The sequence below is a fragment of the Bombina bombina genome, chromosome 4 (assembly GCF_027579735.1).
Source record: "Bombina bombina isolate aBomBom1 chromosome 4, aBomBom1.pri, whole genome shotgun sequence".
NCBI classification, from domain to species: domain Eukaryota; kingdom Metazoa; phylum Chordata; class Amphibia; order Anura; family Bombinatoridae; genus Bombina; species Bombina bombina.
In genome coordinates, this window is record NC_069502.1 from 1116056173 (window position 1) to 1116076041 (window position 19869).

Here is a 19869-nt window from a genome sequence, read left to right on the forward strand (position 1 = left end):
TTCTAGCGCTGGTATTTGGAGTTTTTCTGTCTACGCTATTTGCGTGCGTTAGGGAAATGTGGGTTTCGCGTGCACGAGCACGTCTTCCCAATAGAAGTCAATGGAGGCTCTAAAAATTGGTCATTTTTTTTTTCTAAGACCGGTTTTCCTCGTAAAGTGAGTGACGTCATGATCTTGTGTTAAAAAGTCACTAAATCGTGTTCTTTTTGTAATAAATAAATATTTTTTGTATGTCATGTGGTGTATATTGTTTGTATGCATCGATGAGTGTATATTTGTGATAATGTTATTAGTTAGATGTAGGTATATGAGGGTCTTTTCCCGTGTGTCAATGTAAGTCAATGGGAAAATGGATTTGTGTAGTTTTTTTTCTAACACCCGAGATCTCGCAACTTTGATCCTTTGTATTTGGATGAAAAATTATTAAATCTTAAAAATAAACATAGTGTAGTGTTTGTATGAGTGTAAGTGTACTTTGTGTAATATTTGTTTTGTGATTCGTGAATGTTTATTTTGTCGGTAAATGTTTACTACTGGGTCTGAGGTGTCGGTAGAAATTTGAGCGTTGGGTGATTTTTGAGTGTCGGTAAATGAACTCTAAATACCGGAGTCCGTAAGAAACCTGCGTTAGGGGCCTCTAACGCTGGTTTTCACGGCTAACGCCAAACTCCAAATCTAGGCCTTAGTTTTTTTAATTAAAAAAAAACTGCACTAGGCAGTTTTGGGGCTTTAAAACTGTCACTGAAAAGTGCCTTTTCATTGTGGTCTATGGGAACTGTGTGTTCTCATAGATTGAGATGTAAATATATATGTATATGCTTATATACTTATATATTTATGTGTTAATATGTGTATACATGTTGGCCATCGCTGCGCTATATTTACTCCCTTAGTTGCGTAAGGTTCTGATGCCGTCTCTAAGTCTATGGAAGCGTACTCTCATGAGCGCAATGCTTTCGAGCAATGCAAATGCGAGCTCACGTTCGCATTGAGATTTACTTGCAATACCAGCGCACATTTTCGTGGTATTACAAAATAGAGCGCTAATATCACTTGCATGCAAGCAAAATTTAGCGCTCCACTTGTAATCTAGCACTTAGTATTTTCTGCAACACTCAAAAAGGTGTAATTACTAGAAAAAAATAGTATTATATTTGAATGTTTAGATGTAAATTATGGCATGTAGCTATAGTATACACTTAACACAAGAATCCTTATGAACTCAGCCAGAGTAATTATTTTCAGTATAAAAACCATAATTTTCATACAGTTTTGCATAGTGGTTCAGTGAATACAAATATTACATCTATTATGTAAACTAGCATATAAAAGTGCTTACAGCGTATTAAGTTACTCTTTGGCAAAATAAGTAAGTAAATAAATAACTACATAAATAATCAGACTGGTTGCAGTCCTTTTAGTAGGTTACAAATTTAGGGCAAAGATTTTGAATACCAAGAATGCTTCTTCTTTACAGGGATATGAAAGCCAGATTTTTTTTTCCTTTTATAAATCAGACAGAGCATGTGATTTTAACAGAATAAAAAGCCGAACAATTAAGAGGTGAAGGGCTAAAAACAGTATTTATTGGTATACTGATTATAAATACAGAATGCAGTGGTGCAAGGGTGAACCCCCTGACGCGCTTCGCGTTAAACTTAGTGCTTAATCATAGGTCATGTGATTTTAAACAACTTTCCGATTTACTTGAATTATCTAGTTTGTTTTGTTCTCTTGGTATCCTTTGTTGAAAATGATTCCTAGGTAGGCTCAGGGGCTGCTGATTGGTGGCCACACATGAATGCCTCATGTTATTGGCTCACCCAATGCCTTCAGGTAGCTCCCAATAGTGCACTACTGCTTCTTTAAGATAGGATACCAAAAGAACAAAGCAAATTAGATTGAAAAGTTGTTTAAAATTGAATGATCTATCTGAATTATTAAATAAAAAGTTCATATTAAACTTTCATGGCTCAGATAGAGAATGCGATTTTAAGAGACTTTTCAATTTACTTTTATTATCAAATTTACTTTATTCTCCTGCTATCCTTTGCTGAAAAGCATGCGTAAATAGGTTCAGAAACATCAATGCATTATTGGGAGCTAGCTGGTGATTGGTGGCTACATAATATGCCTCTTGTCATTGGCTCACCAGATGTGTTCAGCTAGCTCCCAGTAGTGCATTTCTGCTCTGGAACTGAGATGTTTAACCACTTTTGCAAGCAACAGCGCAATAATACAACTCCCTAATAGATCAGATTTTATCTTTTTGCACTTTTATGTCTCTCTGAGGGTCTCGTAGATGGAGAAAATATGTAAAAAGATATCCCTCAGCTCCTGTTTTATGTATGCTGCCCTGAATGGTCAGTTTGTTGTGGTGGGCAAGATGGATATGACCTCCCATGGAGAGGATTCACACTCACCACCTTGGAAGCCTCTGCAGCGTTTGGCATTGAAAGCCAAGGTGCCTGAGACCTAATCGTTGGAGATGGGTTTTAGGAGCTATATAGAGCTGCAGGGCAAGAGGAGAAGCAGGTTCCATCTAAACAAACCCATATGGCTCCAGTTTAAAGATGGAATTGGCAGAAACTCAGTAATATTTGTCACTCCTCATGATGGTCCTGTAAAGCAGGTTTGTGCTCCATGCTCATTTCTGACGTGGTGTGGAACATCATGAAAACCACTGACTGGATCATGTTATAGACTAGAAGTAATTTTGTTCCTAATATTTTCTTTTCTGCTTAGCGTGCTTTACCTAAGTGTTTATGGAAAGTGTTTGTATACGTCTATTTGATAGCGATAGAATATTTTCTTAGGGATCTATACAGTTTGCTATTGGTATTTCCTTTACCTTTATAAAATATTTTAATATAACTACAGGGAGTGCAGAATTATTAGGCAAATGAGTATTTTGACCACATCATCCTCTTTATGCATGTTGTCTTACTCCAAGCTGTATAGGCTCGAAAGCCTACTACCAATTAAGCATATTATGTGATGTGCATCTCTGTAATGAGAAGGGGTGTGGTCTAATGACATCAACACCCTATATCAGGTGTGCATAATTATTAGGCAACTTCCTTTCCTTTGGCAAAATGGGTCAAAAGAAGGACTTGACAGGCTCAGAAAAGTCAAAAATAGTGAGATATCTTGCAGAGGGATGCAGCACTCTTAAAATTGCAAAGCTTCTGAAGCATGATCATCGAACAATCAAGCGTTTCATTCAAAATAGTCAACAGGGTCGCAAGAAGCGTGTGGAAAAACCAAGGCACAAAATAACTGCCCATGAACTGAGAAAAGTCAAGCGTGCAGCTGCCAAGATGCCACTTGCCACCAGTTTGGCCAAATTTCAGAGCTGCAACATCACTGGAGTGCCCAAAAGCACAAGGTGTGCAATACTCAGAGACATGGCCAAGGTAAGAAAGGCTGAAAGACGACCACCACTGAACAAGACACACAAGCTGAAACGTCAAGACTGGGCCAAGAAATATCTCAAGACTGATTTTTCTAAGGTTTTATGGACTGATGAAATGAGAGTGAGTCTTGATGGGCCAGATGGATGGGCCCGTGGCTGGATTGGTAAAGGGCAGAGAGCTCCAGTCCGACTCAGACGCCAGCAAGGTGGAGGTGGAGTACTGGTTTGGGCTGGTATCATCAAAGATGAGCTTGTGGGGCCTTTTCGGGTTGAGGATGGAGTCAAGCTCAACTCCCAGTCCTACTGCCAGTTTCTGGAAGACACCTTCTTCAAGCAGTGGTACAGGAAGAAGTCTGCATCCTTCAAAAAAAACATGATTTTCATGCAGGACAATGCTCCATCATACGCGTCCAAGTACTCCACAGCGTGGCTGGCAAGAAAGGGTATAAAAGAAGAAAATCTAATGACATGGCCTCCTTGTTCACCTGATCTGAACCCCATTGAGAACCTGTGGTCCATCATCAAATGTGAGATTTACAAGGAGGGAAAACAGTACACCTCTCTGAACAGTGTCTGGGAGGCTGTGGTTGCTGCTGCACGCAATGTTGATGGTGAACAGATCAAAACACTGACAGAATCCATGGATGGCAGGCTTTTGAGTGTCCTTGCAAAGAAAGGTGGCTATATTGGTCACTGATTTGTTTTTGTTTTGTTTTTGAATGTCAGAAATGTATATTTGTGAATGTGGAGATGTTATATTGGTTTCACTGGTAAAAATAAATAATTGAAATTGGTATCTATTTGTTTTTTGTTAAGTTGCCTAATAATTATGCACAGTAATAGTCACCTGCACACACAGATATCCCCCTAAAATAGCTATAACTAAAAACAAACTAAAAACTACTTCCAAAATTATTCAGCTTTGATATTAATGAGTTTTTTTGGGTTCATTGAGAACATGGTTGTTGTTCAATAATAAAATTAATCCTCAAAAATACAACTTGCCTAATAATTCTGCACTCCCTGTATATTAAAGTGAATGTAAACTTTCATGAATTAGTGCTCGTTTTTTAAAAATACTATTGAAACAGGGGCACTTCCATTCATGAAAGTTTGCATTGCAGCATATTTTTACAAACATCCCCGATCAGATACAATCGGGTTGATTAACACCCCCTGCTAGCGTGCAGGGGACAGCCTTGCACAAGCATTTCCCTAGAAATGCTTGTGCCAATGATAAATGCTGACAGTGAATGCTGTCTGCATTTATCAATGTCCCCCTGAACATTGATAAATCTATCCCTTTGCCTTCCTGTAGAGATCACAACTTGAAGTTAAAAAAAGAAAAGAAAAGGTCAAATAAATTTTAAATAATTAATAATACATATTGCCTTGATTTCTATTAAGTGTAAACAAACACAATAGAAAATCCAGATAGGTGGTAAACAGTGACAGACACCTTTATTGGTATTTAGTGCAGAAGCTCATACAAGAGTCAAACATGCTAGAAACATCCTACGCGTTTCATGCCCACAGGCACTTCGTCAGGGAGCATTTGTGGTTGGTTTACTTCACTTTTTGTAACCCCAGACAAGGGGATAGCGTTCATGCAATCAATGGACTTTTATGAGGCCTAAGAGCCTGATTTACTGCTACATACTTTCAGTGAAAGAACATTTGTTTGTTTGGATTTTTCTATTACTATTGCTTAGTGCTTTTTTATTACAACATTCAAACAGACTGTTTTATATATCTTTAAAAGGGACAGTAAACACCTTGTTATTAAAAGACAGCTCTGTTCTTTTGCTAAAGTCTGTATGTTTTTAAAACAAATGAACATCCTTTTTATTGCAAATATTTTTCAAAGCCAAACTCCACCTACCATTTGGAGGAGCCAATCTGGGCTTTAGTCTGCAAGAAACAAAGATACCCTTGGTTATAAAGTTAGTATAAGGTGAATTGTTTTACAGTTCTTATCAGTTAAAGGCAATTATAGACAGATATGTAGCAGAGTTATGGCTTTGAGAAGTCAGCAGGCCGCATTCTAGGGGCACGATCCGATAAACGGCGTAGTTTGCGATGCAAGCGAGGGAACCCGCGTCGCCCACAGTTTCAGCTCGCAACTCGAGCTATCCCATATACTGCGCCGTCAGATGCTAACGTGCCGTAAGTCGGATAAACCAGCGATGTCCAGAAATCTGCGCAAGTACAAATTTCTGGCGTCGCCAGTGACTTACGGCACGTTAGAAACTGCCGGCGCCTACAAAACCTGACTAAAGTCTAAATCACCCGCACTGTCTAACACGCCTCCCTAACATAGCCCGACATGTCTAACCCTCTATCCGCTATCCCCCCTCACTATCCTAACAATAAAATATGTATTAACCCCTAAACCGCCGCTCCCGGACCCCACCGCCACCTTATAAAGTTATTAACCCCTAAACCGCCGCCAGCTATATTAATCTATAACCCCCTAAAGTGAGCCCCTAACACCGCCGCCATCTACCTTACCTACCCCCTAAAGTGAGCCCCTACCCCGCCGCTATCTATTTTAAAATTATTAACCCCTAATCTAATCCCCCTACACCGCCGCCAGCTATATTAACCCTAATTATATTAGGGTTAATATAGTTAATATCGTTATTATAATATATATATATATATATATTTATTAAGTATAACAACCCTATCTAACTCTAACATCCCTAACTAAACTCTTATTAAAATAAATCTAATATTAATATTATTAATTAAAATATTCCTATTTAAATCTAAATACTTACCTATAAAATAAACCCTAAGGCCTAGATTTAGAGTTTGGCGTTAGCCGTGAAAACCAGTGTTAGAGGCTCCTAACGCTGGTTTTAGGCTACCTCCGGTATTTGGAGTCACTCAAAAAAGGGTCTAACGCTCACTTTTCAGCCGCGACTTTTCCATACCGCAGATCCCCTTACGTAAATTGCGTATCCTATCTTTTCAATGGGATTTTTCTAACTCCGGTATTTAGAGTCTTGTCTGAAGTGAGCGTTAGAATTCTAACGACAAAACTCCAGCCGCAGGAAAAAAGTCAGTAGTTAAGAGCTTTCTGGGCTAACGCCGGTTTATAAAGCTCTTAACTACTGTGCTCTAAAGTACACTAACACCCATAAACTACCTATGTACCCCTAAACCGAGGTCCCCCAACATCGCCGCAACTCGATTAAATTTTTTTAACCCCTAATCTGCCGACCGCCAACTACGTTATCCTTATGTACACCTAATCTACTGCCCCTAACACCGCCGACCCCTATATTATATTTATTAACCCCTAATCTGCCCCCACAACGTCGCCGCCAGCTACCTACACTTATTAACCCCTAATCTGCCGACCGCAAAGCCCCGCCACCTACGTTATCCTTATGTACCCCTAATCTGCTGCCCCTAACACCGCCGACCCCTATATTATATTTATTAACCCCTAATCTGCCCCCCTCAACGTCGCCTCCACCTGCCTACACTTATTAACCCCTAATCTGCCGAGCGGACCGCACCGCTACTATAATAAAGTTATTAACCCCTAATCCGCCTCACTAACCCTATAATAAATAGTATTAACCCCTAATCTGCCCTCCCTAACATCGCCGACACCTAACTTCAATTATTAACCCCTAATCTGCCGACCGGAGCTCACCGCTATTCTAATAAATGTATTAACCCCTAAAGCTAAGTCTAACCCTAACACTAACACCCCCCTAAGTTAAATATAATTTAAATCTAACGAAATTAATTAACTCTTATTAAATAAATTATTCCTATTTAAATCTAAATACTTACCTGTAAAATAAATCCTAATATAGCTACAATATAAATTATAATTACATTGTAGCTATTTTAGGATTAATATTTATTTTACAGGCAACTTTGTAATTATTTTAACCAGGTACAATAGCTATTAAATAGTTAAGAACTATTTAATAGCTACCTAGTTAAAATAATTACAAAATTACCTGTAAAATAAATCCTAACCTAAGTTACAATTAAACCTAACACTATACTATCATTAAATTAATTAAATAAAATACCTATAATTACCTACAATTAAACCTAACACTACACTATCAATACATTAATTAAATACAATATCTACAAATAACTACAATGAAATAAACTAACTAAAGTACAAAAAATAAAAAAGAACTAAGTTACAAAAAATAAAAAAATATTTACAAACATAAGAAAAATATTACAACAATTTTAAACTAATTACACCTACTCTAAGCCCCCTAATAAAATAACAAAGACCCCCAAAATAAAAAATGCCCTACCCTATTCTAAATTACTAAAGTTCAAAGCTCTTTTACCTTACCAGCCCTGAACAGGGCCCTTTGCGGGGCATGCCCCAAGAAGTTCAGCTCTTTTGCCTGTAAAAAAAAACATACAATACCCCCCCCAACATTACAACCCACCACCCACATACCCCTAATCTAACCCAAACCCCCCTTAAATAAACCTAACACTAAGCCCCTGAAGATCATCCTACCTTGTCTTCACCTCACCAGGTATCACCGATCCGTCCTGGCTCCAAAATCTTCATCCAACCCAAGCGGGGGTGGCGATCCATCAACCGCTGGCTGAAGAGGTCCAGAAGAGGCTCCAAAGTCTTCATCCTATCCGGGAAGAAGAGGCGATCCGGACCGGCAACCATCTTGATCCAAGCGGCATCTTCTATCTTCATCCGATGACGACCGGCTCCATCCTGAAGACCTCCACCGCGGACCCATCTTCTTCCGGCGACGTCCAACTGAAGAATGACGGTTCCTTTAAGGGACGTCATCCAAGATGGCGTCCCTCGAATTCCGATTAGCTGATAGGATTCTATCAGTCAATCGGAATTAAGGTAGGAATATTCTGATTGGCTGATGGAATCAGCCAATCAGAATCAAGTTCAATCCGATTGGCTGATCCAATCAGCCAATCAGATTGAGCTCACATTCTATTGGCTGATCGGAACAGCCAATAGAATGCGAGCTCAATCTGATTGGCTGATTGGATCAGCCAATCGGATTGAACTTGATTCTGATTGGCTGATTCCATCAGCCAATCAGAATATTCCTACCTTAATTCCGATTGGCTGATAGAATCCTATCAGCTAATCGGAATTCGAGGGACGCCATCTTGGATGACGTCCCTTAAAGGAACCGTCATTCTTCAGTTGGACGTCGCCGGAAGAAGATGGGTCCGCGGTGGAGGTCTTCAGGATGGAGCCGGTCGTCATCGGATGAAGATAGAAGATGCCGCTTGGATCAAGATGGTTGCCGGTCCGGATCGCCTCTTCTTCCCGGATAGGATGAAGACTTTGGAGCCTCTTCTGGACCTCTTCAGCCACCGGATGATGGATCGCCAGCCCCCGCTTGGGTTGGATGAAGATTTTGGAGCCAGGACGGATCGGTGATACCTGGTGAGGTGAAGACAAGGTAGGATGATCTTCAGGGGCTTAGTGTTAGGTTTATTTAAGGGGGGTTTGGGTTAGATTAGGGGTATGTGGGTGGTGGGTTGTAATGTTGGGGGGGGTATTGTATGTTTTTTTTTACAGGCAAAAGAGCTGAACTTCTTGGGGCATGCCCCGCAAAGGGCCCTGTTCAGGGCTGGTAAGGTAAAAGAGCTTTGAACTTTAGTAATTTAGAATAGGGTAGGGCATTTTTTATTTTGGGGGTCTTTGTTATTTTATTAGGGGGCTTAGAGTAGGTGTAATTAGTTTAAAATTGTAATATTTTTCTTATGTTTGTAAATATTTTTTTATTTTTTGTAACTTAGTTCTTTTTTATTTTTTGTACTTTAGTTAGTTTATTTCATTGTAGTTATTTGTAGATATTGTATTTAATTAATGTATTGATAGTGTAGTGTTAGGTTTAATTGTAGGTAATTATAGGTATTTTATTTAATTAATTTAATGATAGTATAGTGTTAGGTTTAATTGTAACTTAGGTTAGGATTTATTTTACAGGTAATTTTGTAATTATTTTAACTAGGTAGCTATTAAATAGTTCTTAACTATTTAATAGCTATTGTACCTGGTTAAAATAATTACAAAGTTGCCTGTAAAATAAATATTAATCCTAAAATAGCTATAATATAATTATAATTTATATTGTAGCTATATTAGGATTTATTTTACAGGTAAGTATTTAGCTTTAAATAGGAATAATTTATTTAATAAGAGATAATTAATTTCGTTAGATGTAAATTATATTTAACTTAGGGGGGTGTTAGTGTTAGGGTTAGACTTAGCTTTAGGGGTTAATACATTTATTAGAATAGCGGTGAGCTCCGGTCGGCAGATTAAGGGTTAATAATTGAAGTTAGGTGTCGGCGATGTTAGTGAGGCGGATTAGGGGTTAATAACTTTATTATAGTAGCACTCAGGTCCGCTCGGCAGATTAGGGGTTAATAAGTGTAGGCAGGTGGAGGCGACATTGTGGGGGGCAGATTAGGGGTTAATAAATATAATATAGGGGTCGGCGATGTTAGGGCAGCAGATTAGGGGTACATAGGGATAATGTAAGTAGCGGCGGTTTACGGAGCGGCAGATTAGGGGTTAATAATAATATGCAGGGGTCAGCGATAGCGGGGGCGGAAGATTAGGGGTTAATAAGTGTAAGGTTAGGGGTGTTTAGACTCGGGGTACATGTTAGAGTGTTAGGTGCAGACGTAGGAAGTGTTTCCCCATAGCAAACAATGGGGCTGCGTTAGGAGCTGAACGCGGCTTTTTTGCAGGTGTTAGGTTTTTTTTCAGCTCAAACAGCTCCATTGTTTTCTATGGGGGAATCGTGCACAAGCACGTTTTTGAGGCTGGCCGCTTGCGTAAGCAACTCTGATATCGAGAGTTGAAGCTGCGTTAAATATGCTCTACGCTCCTTTTTTGGAGCCTAACGCAGCCTTTATGTGGACTCTCAATACCAGAGTTATTTTTATGGTGCGGCCAGAAAAAAGCCGGCGTTAGCTTTTCGGGTCGTTACCGACAAAACTCCAAATCTAGCTGTAAGATAGCTACAATATAATTAATAATTACATTATAGCTATGTTAGGGTTTATATTTATTTTACAGGTAAATTGTTAATTATTTTAACTAGGTATAATAGCTATTAAATAGTTATTAACTATTTAATAGCTACCTAGTTAAAATAATTACCCAATTACCTGTAAAATAAATCCTAACCTAAGTTACAAATACACCTACACTATCAATAAATTAAAGAAACTACAAATATCTATCTAAAAATACAATTAAATAAACTAAACTACAAAAAAAAAACACTAAATTACAAAAAATAAAAAAAAATTACAAGATTTTTAAGCTAATTACACCTATTCTAAGCCCCCTAATAAAATAATAAAGCCCCCCAAAATAAAAAAATTCCCTACCCTATTCTAAATTAAAAAAAGTTCAAAGCTCTTTTACCTTACCAGCCCTTAAAAGGGCCTTTTGTGGGGGCATGCCCCAAAGAAAACTGCTCTTTTGCCTGAAAACAAACAACACAAAACCACCCCCCAACATTACAACCCACCACCCACATACCCCTAATCTAACCCAAACCCCCTTTAAATAAACCTAACACTACCCCCCTGAAGATCTCCCTACCTTATCTTCACCACGCCGGGCCGAACTCCTCATCTGATCCGGGCGATGTCTTCCAGCAAGCGGCAGTGAAGTCTTCTTCCATCCGGGCGATGTCTTCAAGAAAGCGGCAGAGAGTCTTCTTCCATCGGCGATGTCTTCAAGCAAATCGGCATCTTCAATCTTCTTTCTTCGCTCCTCCGCCGCGGAGCATCCATCCGGCACGACGACTTCCCGACGAATGAGGTTCCTTTAAATGACGTCATCCAAGATGGCGTCCGTCGAATTCCGATTGGCTGATAGGATTCTATCAGCCAATCGGAATTAAGCTAGAAAAATCTGATTGGCTGATTGAATCAGCCAATCAGATTCAAGTTCAATCCGATTGGCTGATTGGTCCTTACGCTGTATATTGGATACCAAACTGCGCGGGTTTGGTATACCTGCCTATGGCCCAAAAAACTACGGGCGACGACAGAAATATACGCGCGTAACTTCTAGGTTACGCCGTATATAGGATACCAAACCCGCGCAAATATTGGCGTCGCCAGCTTTTGCGGGCGACGATTTTTATTGGATCGACCCCTAGGTCTGAGAGTTAGAAATTGCTCTATTTTCAGAGCTAATTTACAAAAATAGGGGGCAAAACGAATAATGAAAATATATTGCAAAGTTGTTTTATTATGCATAACCAGATATTTGAAATAAAAACCTTTAGGTGTTTACTGTCCCTTTTAATAATGAGCTTATTTCAGATAATGATCAGTAGTACCAGAAAATGAATACCCAGACTATGGGAATCTTATGTCATACTTGCCCGTCAGCTATGACTTCAAGAGGCTACGTTTATTCTTTCCCTAGAACAGTACTTAATTTTACTGAAAAACAAAATTCTACTCGGTTATTCGGACCACTTCTCTTCAAATAAAATTGGGTCATCTACATATATTACTATAATAGAAAACTTGTACACTCTAAGGAATGTAAGCTCCTGTTCATACACCCTTTCCTCTTCTCCCCCTTAGTTTTATTTCATTATAACACTGTTTAGTATTGATGTTGATGATTTTATTATTATAGACCAGGGGTGGGCAACTATCGGCCTTCCAGATGTTATGGACTACATCTCCCATGATGCTTTGCCAGCATTATGGCTGAAAGAACATTATAGGAGAGGTAGTCCATAACATCTGGAGGGACGATACTTGCCCATCCCTGTTATAGACAATATATTTTTGACCATTATGCAACAAGTCATACTTTATCTAAACTATCTCTGACCTCATATCCACTTGATACAATGTTGACACATTCTTTATTCTTTTGTTTAATGTGTTCAAATTCAGAATCCTATTGGGCTTAAATCTTATAATATTTGTTTATGTTGCATTATTTATTTATTTTAAAATTGTATATGGGCTCACAGGTACAAAGAGATATATGGACTCACATGTACGAAGAGGGAAACTTTATGATATGCGATAACCTGAAGACATTTTTTTTTTTTTTCCTTTTAAGCTATTAATGTGAATGTAAAGTTTAATGAAAAAGTGCCAGGTATCTAAAAATACTCTTATAAACAGGGACACTTTCATTCATTAAACTTTACATTGAAGCTTCGTTTTTAAAATACTTACCTTTTCTTTATGGAAAGCAGACTTGCGATCCTCCGCCCACAGCTTAGTTTAAAAAAGAAGCTTCAATGTAAAGTTTATTGAATGAAGTGTCCCTGTTTTTAAGAGTATGTTTAGATAGCGGGCACTTTTTCACTAAACTTTACATTCATTTTAATTACTTGATAACAACTTTATACAATGTTAACACATGCATGCTTTGTACTGACATAGGGCTCATTTCCATTGAGGTGGTAAATTATGGAAACTGGTGGTAAAAACCTTTATCTCCATTAAAGTCTAGGGAGATTTTTTATGTTAACACCAGTTTCCACACTTTACTAATTCAATGGAAACTAGTCCATAGTCATTTGGAAATTCCTGAGAGCTTCCTGAAATTTGGCCAAAAATGTGTATTCCAAGTTTTCTCTTTGTAGACGACCTCATGAATGATAATCAACATGAATGGGTTTCTGTATGAACCTTTCAGCATCAAAAATGGCACTACTCAGGTCTACTCCCTCTCTCTGTAAGGTTAGACAGAAGTGTGTGTCTGGGAGGCGTGAGCATGCAGCCTATGTGTCCCACTCAGTCTCACACCAAACCTGTGACTCTTGATATAAGTAGAGTCTAGTTCTTGCTCATAGATCTGAGGGGACTGAGAGTAGTCAGAAACTAAGTGGAGGTAGATTTAGAGAAGATAGTGCAGCACAGTATGTTTAGTGAGTATATCACAGAACTCAGATTGAGTGAATGCAGATCACATAAATGTGTTTAGTGAGAGTTTCACAGATACAGAGGCAGCTGCGTGTCTGGTGTATGCAAGGTTAGCCTTTGTACTGAGTTGAATGTTTAGCGTGATCAGTTAATGTTCAGCTGAGCTTCGCTACAGCTATATTACCAAAGAAAGTCTCGAGAAACACAGAGTACCTGCTTATTATTTGGAATCAGGTAAGGTCCTCCTGAAAGTGGCTGCGATCCTTGCTAGCTATCACAGTGTCTCTTGGATGCGGTGCTGCGGCGTGAGCTGAGAGCCTGTACGTGATCACTTGCCTGTTCAGTGAGGCGGAATTACTCCGTGACCTGTGGGTGTGTCGGCTTTTGGAAGTGTGAACAGGTTGTGCTGCAGCTGAGCTGACTGAGTCAGCGTGTGGTCCTTGAGCAGCATAAGCTGCGTGTTACCAGTTGCAATTGTATCACGTGGATCCGAAACAAAGTAGCAATCAGAGTTGTAGAGGTATATTTATATGCATTGGTTTGCAGAAGTAGTTGAGAATAATTTCCTCCGGTTTGGTTAGGGAGTGGGTGAGTTGTAGTCTTTGATTATTCTTATAATAGGCTAAGTAGAGTACAGTCTCTACCGACTGTTTACCTAGAAATGACAAAATACTTAGCGCTGAACAGGAATAGGAGGAGCCTTAAATAGACTTGTGGAGGTAATCCTTAAAGGGATAGCACAGAACCTGACACTCTCTAGTCTTGTTTGCATTGGCAGCAAAAATACTAACACACTAAGGGCCAGATTACGAGTTGAGTGCAAAATATAGTTTGCGCTAAAGCGATATTTGCCCTTAACTGAGTAATACCATGGGTCGCTAATGTGCGCTGGTATTGTGAGTTAGATGCAATGTGAATGCGACCTCGTGTTCGCATTGCACGGAAGCATTGCGCTCATGAGAGTGCGCTTCCATAGGTTCCAATGGGAGCTTCAGTTTCATGCCATCAGACTCAGCATGAGAACTAGCGCAGCAAAGGGGGTAAGTCATGCAGCGATAGGCAGCAAATATAAATATATATGCATATATATTTCTGTGTTAATATGTGTATATACACCTGCCAACGATTATCCCCCTAATACTGTCTAGTGTAGTATTTTTTTTTCAATAAATTAGCGCTTCACTGGCTGCACTTGAAGAGATAACATATGGCAAAGTATCCCCTTTCCCTCTAAACCAGCGGTCGGCAACCAGTGGTCTATGGACCACTGGTGGTCCACGAGAAAATGTTGGTGGTCCTTGACACCATCAAGCAGGAATTAATCTCCTCTGATGGTGTCACCCCCATCGCGCCACAACTCCCTACAATGCCTGGCTGGACATCAGTGAAAACCGGCGGAGGAGTTAAATTACAATCTCCCTATGCACGTAGCTAGATTGTATTTTTAACATCTCCCGTACGGTGTACTGCTCAGAGCAAGATGCTTCCATTCTAAAGCCAGCAGAGGTTTGTATAGTCTTGGCTTGAAATAGCCGAATTAAAGTTTTTAAATAAAAAAAATCTTAAAAACAAAAATTCTCTCTTATAGTTCATTTATTTTCTTCCCTTTACCTGTATCGTTGTAGTAGTTTTTCTAGTTCCTTCAGATGGACTTACATTACTGTTTGTCTTCCTCCCCTCCATCTTCTTTTTTTTATTAAATATTAATTATTTTTCATTATAATAATTTTCCAGCGTGCAAAGCCATTCCACCTGAATTCCAGTATTTGCTGTCCAGCAGATCAGCCATATCCTACCAGTATTATAGTAATTGCCAGTAACATCAGGCCTGGTTAGCTCACATCCATATTGATAGCTTTCTGATATAAACTTAATTTATGACTCCAATCTCTGTCCATGGTCATAAGTAGTTTTGAATAATTCCTAACTGGGGAGGTAACTTGGAAGTCTTGTAGTCCTTTTAAAAAAAAATCTTTTTTCCCTCCCACTTTCTGCCTCTCTGTTTCCAGCACAAAAGTTGGCACTCACCCTTCATCTGTCATTTGGAAGTATTCTCTCAGTTCTGTCATTCATTTAGTTAATTCCAAAAAAAATATTCTTAAAAATGTGTAAATATATACATAATGTAAACTTAGTTATGGTTATACACAAAGAGGTTTGTACCTTTTTTTTAAAAAAAAATCATGTTAGTGGCCACAGGATTCAAAATTGTGAGTTTAGTGGTCCCTGAGGTCCGAAAGGTTGGCGACCCCTGCTCTAGACAAAATGTCCCTTCTAACATATACATAACCATTAACCAATAAATAGATACAATGAAATACCTAGTAATACGTTGTAACCAGACACTAAAGTCCAATTTGAAACAAACTTTTCCCTTAAAAATAAAATTGTTAGTGACCTGTCAACATTGCTTGCCAGACATAGTAAGGTCTCCAGGGACACAAAAATCTTATTGTTCACTGAGCTACTGATGGTACGCTGTAAGGAGCTAAAAGCCCTAATGCATATAATGTGAAATATGGCCAAATGCATTATACCTTGTCAATGGAAATCAACAAAGACCACAACTAGGCTGGAATGGGTGACGCAGGTGACATTATTCTTATAGTTAGAAAAGTATCTTTACTTGAGACCAAGACTTCTAGAAAACTATGAATATATGATAGAGAAATTGAATGGTTTTGTCTCAGACACATGAAAGAAAGTCATAAAAATAGATCAGAAGGGCAGTTTTTTAACCTTATCACATTCTTTTATGACTCTTTTCTACACTCCCCTTTCTTTTCCTTCCCCATTCATCATCATTATTATTATATTATTTTTCTTTCTCACTGGCTAAGCATCATAGTTTAGTTATTATTAATATTCTCTAGATGGATACAATATTTCAGGTAACATAAAATCTATTCTATGTGTATAATGATTATATGGCTTAACCCTTGCGCCATATGGACGTAGGTACTACAAAGTACTTTGCTCAGGATGCTGTGTTGACGTAGTACCTATGTCCAACACTCTGGCGTAGCAATTAGAGGGTAGAAGACATCTGACTTCATATGGTAATAGACTAATCTGATTGGAATCAGCACTGGTGCAGTATTAGGAGATCCCGCTCTTTATTCATCCTATGCGGTATCATTGTTCTTTATTTAGAGATCCAAAAGGCTTCTCTTTGTTTTAACCTGCGTTCTCTATTTCTCCCTCAAATTTGATACCTAAGATGACTGATGATATGCCCCGCCTCTAGAAAATGTTGGGCAACTGGGGATTTGTCATACTTCGTTGTAATGTTGAATGTTGAATGTTGTCTTCCATTAGGTGGTCTCACCTACATAAAACTTCCCACATGGACATTTTAATACATTAAATACAAAATCCATGTTACACATATAATAACCCCTAATTGCATATGTCTTCCCTGTACTATGATCCACAAAAAAGAGACCTTGTATAAGACTGTTGCAATGCAAACAACCCAAACAGGGAAAGCAACCGCTAGGGTCTATATCAATTTTAATGAGACTGTCTCTTAGATTACGTGACCGTTTATAGGCTATCATAAGTTTTTGTTTAAACTCCTTTACTTAAAACATGCCAATGTCTATTGATAATTTTTTGTATATTTGTACTACCCTCAGAAAACTGGGAAATAAACAAAATCCTTTATTCTTATTCCCTCTATATACTTTCTCTTTCAGTTAAGCTTCTTGTGGGGTCTTAAGGGTCTCTATTTTCTGTTTATCAATGAATGACTCAGGATATAGTATTTTTTTTTTTTTAACAATTCTGACATTTCATCCAGCCTAATGTTAATTAAATTCTCATCTGAGACTATTTTTCTGGCCCTTTAAAAAAACTTTTTGGTAAGGACCTTTTTAAATGCACATGATGTGAACTGTCAAAATTTAATAAATTATAGGTCTACCTTAAAGCCACATCCATCTTTATTAATGTTGGTATTCAACAAAAATAATATTGATTTCACTCCAATACAAAGGGAATTTTATGTGTCTAGTTGAACCATTTAATTAGAAACAAACTTGTTCAGAGATCCAATGTCCCCCAACCAAATGACGAAGATTGTGCTCCATTAACATGTCTGTATCACATACTGTCTCAATAGTTGGAAGGAAAGAATTGAAGACAGGTGGGCAGTGATCATGGCAAGGGGGGAGTTTCCTACACTACAGAAAAAGGGACTATAAGCTAGGGAGGAGGGAGACAGTGGTGGGCCCCTACACTACAGAAAAAAGGAAAGCTTTAAGGGGGTCCCTACACTACAAAAATGCCTGATCGTTAGAGGGGAGGGGAAGGGGGATCCCTACACTACAGAAAATCAAATAAATAAATAATTTAAAAAATCCCTAAATTGCATACTGGCAGCCAGTATCTAAGATGGTGGTGACCTTTGGGTGGGAGGGAAGAGAGCTGTTTGGGAGGGTTCAATGAGGTGTGAGGGCCCGGTAATCCCTACACTACATCAAATTTCAGAAGTGTGGCACACAGCTGCAATTAGCACCCTTCTAATTACAAGAAAAACAATGGCAAAGTCAGTAATGTCTGCTATTTCTGAACAAAGGGGATCCCAGAGAAGCATTTGCCTTATCACTGCACAAGTTGTTTATAAATGTTTTTAGTGAGAAGCCCAAAGTTTGTGCACTACTGGGAGATAGTTGCTGTTGGTGGCTGCACAAATCTGCCTTTTGTCATTGGTTCATCTGATGTGTTTATCTAGCTCAAAATAGTGCATTGCTGCTCCTCCAACAAAGGATACTAAGGCCTAGATTTGGAGTTCGGCGGTAAAAGGGCTGTTAACGCTCCGCGGGTTTTTTTCTGGCCGCACCATAAATTTAACTCTGGTATCGAGAGTTCAAACAAATGCTGCGTTAGGCTCCAAAAAAGGAGCGTAGAGCATATTTACCGCAAATGCAACTCTCGATACCAGAGTTGCTTACGGACGCGGCCGGCATCAAAAACGTGCTCGTGCACGATTCTCCCATAGGAAACAATGGGACTGTTTGAGCTGAAAAAAAACCTAACACCTGCAAAAAAGCAGCGTTCAGCTCTTAACGCAGCCCCATTGTTTCCTATGGGGAAACACTTCCTACGTCTGCACCTAACACTCTAACATGTACCCCGAGTCTAAACACCCCTAACCTTACACTTATTAACCCCTAATCTGCCGCCCCCCGCTATCGCTGACCCCTGCATTACACTTTTAACCCCTAATCTGCCGCTCCGTAAACCGCCGCCACCTACGTTATCCCTATGTACCCCTAATCTGCTGCCCTAACATCGCCGACCCCTATGTTATATTTATTAACCCCTAATCTGCCCCCCACAACGTCGCCGACACCTGCCTACACTTATTAACCCCTAATCTGCCGAGCGGACCGCACCGCTACTATAATAAAGTTATTAACCCCTAATCCGCCTCACTAACCCTATCATAAATAGTATTAACCCCTAATCTGCCCTCCCTAACATCGCCGACACCTACCTTCAATTATTAACCCCTAATCTGCCGACCGGAGCTCACCGCTATTCTAATAAATGTATTAACCCCTAAAGCTAAGTCTAACCCTAACACTAACACCCCCCTAAGTTAAATATAATTTTTATCTAACGAAATAAATTAACTCTTATTAAATAAATGATTCCTATTTAAAGCTAAATACTTACCTGTAAAATAAATCCTAATATAGCTACAATATAAATTATAATTATATTATAGCTATTTTAGGATTAATATTTATTTTACAGGCAACTTTGTAATTATTTTAACCAGGTACAATAGCTATTAAATAGTTAAGAACTATTTAATAGTTACCTAGTTAAAATAATAACAAATTTACCTGTAAAATAAATCCTAACCTAAGATATAATTAAACCTAACACTACCCTATCAATAAAATAATTAAATAAACTACCTACAATTACCTACAATTAACCTAACACTACACTATCAATAAATTAATTAAACACAATTGCTACAAATAAATACAATTAAATAAACTATCTAAAGTACAAAAAATAAAAAAGAACTAAGTTACAGAAAATAATAAAATATTTACAAACATAAGAAAAATATTACAACAATTTTAAACTAATTACACCTACTCTAAGCCCCCTAATAAAATAACAAAGCCCCCCAAAATAAAAAATTCCCTACCCTATTCTAAAATACAAATATTACAAGCTCTTTTACCTTACCAGCCCTGAACAGGGCCCTTTGCGGGGCATGCCCCAAGAATTTCAGCTCTTTTGCCTGTAAAAAAAAACATACAATACCCCCCCCAACATTACAACCCACCACCCACATACCCCTAATCTAACCCAAACCCCCCTTAAATAAACCTAACACTACCCCCCTGATGATCTTCCTACCTTGTCTTCACCATGCCAGGTTCACCGATCCGTCCTGGCTCCAAGATCTTCATCCAACCCAAGCGGGGGCTAGACATCCACTGAAGAAGTCCAGAAGAGGGTCCAAAGTCTTCCTCCTATCCGGCAAGAAGAGGACATCCGGA